The sequence below is a fragment of the Sciurus vulgaris genome (assembly GCF_902686455.1).
Source record: "Sciurus vulgaris genome assembly, chromosome: 16".
Lineage (NCBI taxonomy): Eukaryota > Metazoa > Chordata > Mammalia > Rodentia > Sciuridae > Sciurus > Sciurus vulgaris.
This window is the reverse complement of record NC_136477.1, coordinates 69,766,637-69,772,636: the sequence shown is the minus strand read 5'-3', so window position 1 is coordinate 69,772,636 and position 6,000 is coordinate 69,766,637.

Genomic DNA, 6,000 nt, shown 5'->3' with positions numbered 1-6,000 from the left:
TCTGTTGCTCCCAAGGGACAGCCCAAATATACGAATGTTTATTCCTCTTTTTTCTGGCAAAGGAACCATGAGCATAGGCATTCCCAACTTCACAGCACCTTCCCCCATGACCTACAAGTTAAGCCAGTTGATCCTGGGATATGCCACCCTAACCGCTGCACTGCTTCCCTTGAGAACTTCCATCCAATATTAACAAGATTCTACAAAAGGGCTTCATTCCTCTTGACACTGGAACTCCAATGATATTGGTTGAGTAGGTTGTAAATACCCTGTGAACCCGCTGAATGCTATCAATACAGGCTAACATCAATTCAGCCCCAAATCCTAACTTTATTCACCAAGAAATCACAGGCAAGCCTCTGCAAAGCTAAAGTGTGAGAGCAGATCCAGGGACAAGTGCAGCTGTCTTTTGTGTTCACATCTTGGTTTTCCAGTAGTCAATGTTGTACACTTGAATTGTGCTCCGATGTGGAAGCCCACTCATTGGCAGAGAGTATGGTAGTGGAACAAAAAGCCTGAAGAATGCCAGGTACAATTGAGGTTGTCATTTTGAATTTCCTGAAACATTGTGCACAGTGTGCAGCAGAAGAAGGTGCTGAAGAATTTTTGTCATAAGCATACTCAAGAGAGGCCAATGATCTCTGTCCTAAGGAGTGTAGAGTGACTTCATGGAACAAATACTCTGTTGAAATGCAGGTGACGAGCACTGCTCTCTTGGAGCACAGTACACTGCTGAAAGGCATTGGTGGAATTGGGTTGCATGTGAAATTGTTGCTGTTTAAGAGAGTTGATTCCTTTTGTGACGAGAGGAGAAAAGAAAAGAAAAAGAGACGATGGAAGGTTGGGAGGCTCAGAAATGGTTTCCCTTGTTTCTTACTTCCACAATCCCACAGTGCTGTTGACTTGAACCCCGGCCTCAAACTTGCAAGGCAGGCACTCTACCAGATGGCCTATATGGCCTGTACTGGAACGTTTCTCTGAGTTACAACACTTGATCATCCACAGTCTTCATTTGTGAAATTGTATGCAGAGAAGCAAACATGACCAAGCCAAACAATGTCTAAGGAATTCCTAATTCTCCTGTCCAAAACAATCCAGCAAGGTACTTTTTTGCATGTCAACTCCCAAGCCTAGCCCTGTGTCCTGAGGGAAAGATTTTCGTCCTCATTAAGGACGAAAATGGAAGCAGCTGATTGATCCGTGAGCAGAAAAATATATCAGGAATCTAAGGAGGCCAGGAACAGGAACAGAGATAGAAATATGTGGGAGGGAGAAGATACTCATTTGGTGAATATGAACTGAGATATTAGGGATCATTCACACATGAATTCCTGGCCATTATATTCAAAATTAACTGACACTCTCCTAGAAAGTATTTTTTTCTTATTTTTCCATTTGACATTTTCTTTGAAATGTTCTAAAGAGCAGAGAGCTGTGCATAATGCACAAGCCAGTTCAGGTGCTGGATATTGCCCACCATCTCAGGATTTGGTGAGGCAGAGGAAGTTGTGCCTCCTGTTCTAAGCCTTTTTCCCTCAGTAAAATTTCTTCAGAAATTTATCCAGATGCTGCTGGAGATATAAACTGGCAAATGCATGTGGTGATGGCTCATATTGTCTGGGGTACCAGAATCAAAACATGGTGGTGAATAGAAAACATTCCTCATGCAATTTCCTTCTTGTCCTCCTTATGTTTTCAGTCACTACTCTGAAGATTTGTTACAGAGTGATAAGTGGCTGAAGTCATATCCTTGATCCTTCATTTATTTCATTGCAATCAATTCCACTGAGAAAAACGTAACAATTATTTACCAGTTCTCCTGTGACATGAGAGACATACATGGGATAAATCCTCTAATCAAAGGGAAATGAGTAGGCATGGTTCAGCTAGTTTGTGAATGTTGCCAGGTTTCCAGGCATTGGTAGGAGGAGGCACTTGTTTGCACTCCTGGAGAGTGTTTGTAAAGCCATGGTCAAAATGAACTTTGGTGAGTGTCTCCCATGACATGGCACCTGCACCCCAGACTCCACCTGATGTCACAGAGGAGCATCCTGAGCACACGGTGACCTCACTGATCCCATGGCAAACAGAAACTGTTCTGCTCCTGGCCTTGTCAAACACACATTCAAGATAAATGGCAGCTCAGTTGGGAGGGTAACAGGATAGGCGAAGGGAGCAGGTGCCAGGGTCTTGCGTTTTTGAAGAAATGATTGTTTTCCTGTTGACCAGGTGACAAGAAATCCAGGTGGAAGCGGTATGGAGCCCCATTATTGATGAATTCCCCCATATCCAGGCAGGACAAGGGATTCCATTGACTCTGAAAGCTCGCCCTTCCACCCAGGTCCGCTAGGTGGCTCTGTGCTCTGATGGCAGCATCATTCATGGTGACAGGCAGCTCTTCTGGCTGCTTATGCATTCTATTGTCCCCCACAATGTCCAGTGGAACAAGTCTGGACCGAGAGGTGCTTGAGAGCACGTGAGTCAACAATCTTAGCACTGGCACCAGTATATTTGCCCTCTGATCCTATTCCTCCAGGACTGGGACAACCTGGGTTTTCTTCAGGTTCTGGAAACTAGCCTAGGGACCTAACAGCCTCATGGAGAGATGGGTAGTGAGTGCTCAACTCATTAGAGCATGCGATGCAGTGCCACAGTTTAGGTGATCATTCATTTGGGACACATCTAATTCAATCTCTTGGGTTTCTCCACCTAACCTACAAAGTCTGGAAAGGAGACAGCTTGTACATGGGATATCCATGTTCCATGTGTAAGTGAGTGGCTCCTCTGGTGGCTCATGAAGAGAGGAGGGAGTCATTCACTCAGGATGTTGGAAGGAGGACATTTTGAACCTGACATGCAAGGAGAGTTGTTCTGTGCTCACTCCAAATGTCAGGCCCATCCTCCTTGGCTGTGGCCTTCCAATTAGGCTGCACTCAGAAACTTACCTGCTGGAATTTTTCCAAGGGCACATCAAATCTCCACAAGATGCAGAAATGTCTTGCCCATCTTTATTCACAATAAAGCTCATATTCTGGTCTTGACCAGGCAAATACCTCTCTGTTGCAACAGCCTGTGGAATATTGCCAGGGGTCCACTAGCCAGCCCCAGGAGGGAGCAGAACACAAGCTGGGGGATAAAATCAAAGCCAGGTGATGGCATTGTTAGCACAGTTCCACAGGGCATAAAACCAGCTTTCAACATAGACCTTGCTAAAAGTGGAATGGTTCAAAATTTCCAAGCTGAATATTCAAAAGAGGAGAAAGAACATTTGGGGGCTAGAAATGCTGAAGTGTGTTGATGCTAGAAAACAACTTTGGAGAAGACTCGCTATGAAACTCACCATTGTTCATGGTCAACCCACAAACTACATGACATATATTCAACCTCAAAGTACACTAAAAGGACAGGAAGTAGTTATTGCCCATTCATTCTCTATGAATCCATGAATACCGACAATCATTCCACTCTTAAGGACAACAATGTACTTGCAAATTCCTGTCTCCTTTCTGTTGCTCCCATGGTATAGCCAAATATATGTATATTTATCCCTATTTTGTCTGGCACAAGAAACATGAGCAAATGCTTTCCAAACTTCACAGCACCTTCCCCACGTAATACAATTCAAGCCAGTTGATTCTGGGATATGCAACACTAATCCCCGTCTCTCCGAATTAAGAGTGCTCCACAATCTCAGAACTTTAATCACCAAAAGGTCTAAAAATATTCATGTGTGAAGAACCTACATTGACAAAACCTGAATATCAAAACAGAATTGTTTCCATAATAACCAACATAAAATATAATGATTGAGAAGGAAAAGCTTACCTCAAGCATTTGAAAATTTTTAAATACGTTTTCCTTCTTGACTTGTTTCTATCCACCGCCAACATCCCTTATGCATAATGTCACTGATTTCCTTCATCCGGTGTGAGTTCTTGTAAAAAGGGATTCTTGTGTCATTCATTACCCTCCAAAGCACAATGAATTAATTCCCAGATCCGTAATAAACATGAGAACAACTCACAAACTGAGTTACTGTTATGCTTCACCCAATTCTAAACTGCATCTCTTGAGGACTTCCATCAATATTAATAAAAGTCTATAAAAAGAATCCATTACTTCTGACATTGGAGCTCCAATGATATTGCGTGTGGAGGTTGTAAAACCCACGTGATCCACCTGAATGCTCTCAATAGAGGTTAACATCGATTTGTCCCCAAATCCTAACATTATTCACCAAGAAATCTCATGCAAGCCTCTGCAAAGCAAAAGTGTGAGAGAAATTGCAGGGATAAGAGTGGCTGTCTTTTGTGTTCAACTCTTGGATATCCAGTTGACATTGAGGTTCACGTAAAAGGGCTCCTGTGTTGAAGTCCCCTTCATTGACAGAGAGTATGGCAGTGTGTTCAAGAAGCCTGGAGAATTCCAGGTACAAGTGCAGTTGTCATTTTGAATTTCCTGCCTCTGAAACCTGGTGCTCAATGAGTAGCTGCAGAAGGTGCTGTAGAATTATCCTCATAAGCATACTTATGAGACAACATTGATCACTGTCCTAAAGAGAGCAGAGTGTGTCATGGAACAAATAATCTGAAGAAATGCAAGTGAATGTGCAGTACTGCTCTCTTGGAGCACAGAAACCAGCGAAAGGTGTTGGTGGAATTGGGTTGCATGTGAAACGTGCTGTTTTAGAGTGTTGATTCCTTTTGTGTTGAGAGGAGAAAAGAAGATTAACAGGAGAGAGGATGGAAGGTTGAGATGCTCAGAAAAAATTTCATTTGTTTGCTATTTGTGCAATCCCTCAGTGCTGGGGAATCAAACCCAGGCCTCGAGCATGCAAGTCAGGCACTCTAAGTGACACGCTATATCACCAGCACAGGGATGGCTCCTCTGAATACTACACTTGAACATATACAGTCTTACTTTGTGAAATAGTAGGCAGAGAAGCAATCATGACCAAGCCAAACAATGTCTAAGGAATTCTTAATTCTCCTGTTCACAACAATACAGCAAGGAACTTTTTGGCATGTCAATACCCAAGTTTAGTGCTGTGTCCTGAGGGAAAACTTGTCCCCTCTTCACTTAAGGATGAAAATGGAAGTAGCTGATTGATCTGTGAACAGAAAAATATATCAGGGATCCAAGGATACCAGGAGCATGGGAAGAGGCAGAATTATATGGGATTGAGAATATGCTCAATTGATGACTACAATTGGAGATATTGTGGATCATTCACACATGAATCCCTAGCCATTACATTCAAAATCTACTGACACTTTCCTCAAGAGTATTTTTTTTCTTATTTTCTTTTGAACTTTTTTTTTTGAAAAATTATAAACAGCAGAGAGCTGTGCATAATGCACAAGTCAGTTCAGGTACTTGATGTTGCACACCATCTTAGGAATGGGTGAGGAAGTGGAAGATGTGCCTCCTGTGCTAAGAATATTCACCACAGTAGGGAGTGCATCAGCAATTTAGCCAGATGCTATTTGGAGTTATAAACAGGCAAATGCATGTGGTGATGGCTCATGGGTTCCGGGGTTCCAGAACCCAATCTTGGTGGCAAAAAGAAAACATTCCTCCTCCAATTTCAATCTTCTCCTCGTTATGTTTTCAGTTATTAATCTCAAGATTCACTATGGAGTGATAAGTGGCTAAAGTCATATCCTTGATTCTGCATTCATTCCATTGCAATGAATTCCACTCAGTAAAATGTAAAAATTTTACCAGTACTCCTGTGACATGAGAGCCATATATGAGGTAAATCCTCTAGCCAAAGGGAAATAAGCAGGCACTGGTCATCTAGGTTGTGAAGGTCACAAGGTTTCCAGGTTCTGGTAGGAGGAATCACTTGGTTGCACTCCCCAGAATGTTTTTAAAGCCATGGGCAACATGAACTTTCACAGTGTCTCTCGTGACATGGCGCCTGCACCCTAGATTCTACTTGACCTCACAGAGGAGCAGCCTGAGAATACGGTGGTGTCACAGTTCCCATGGCAACCA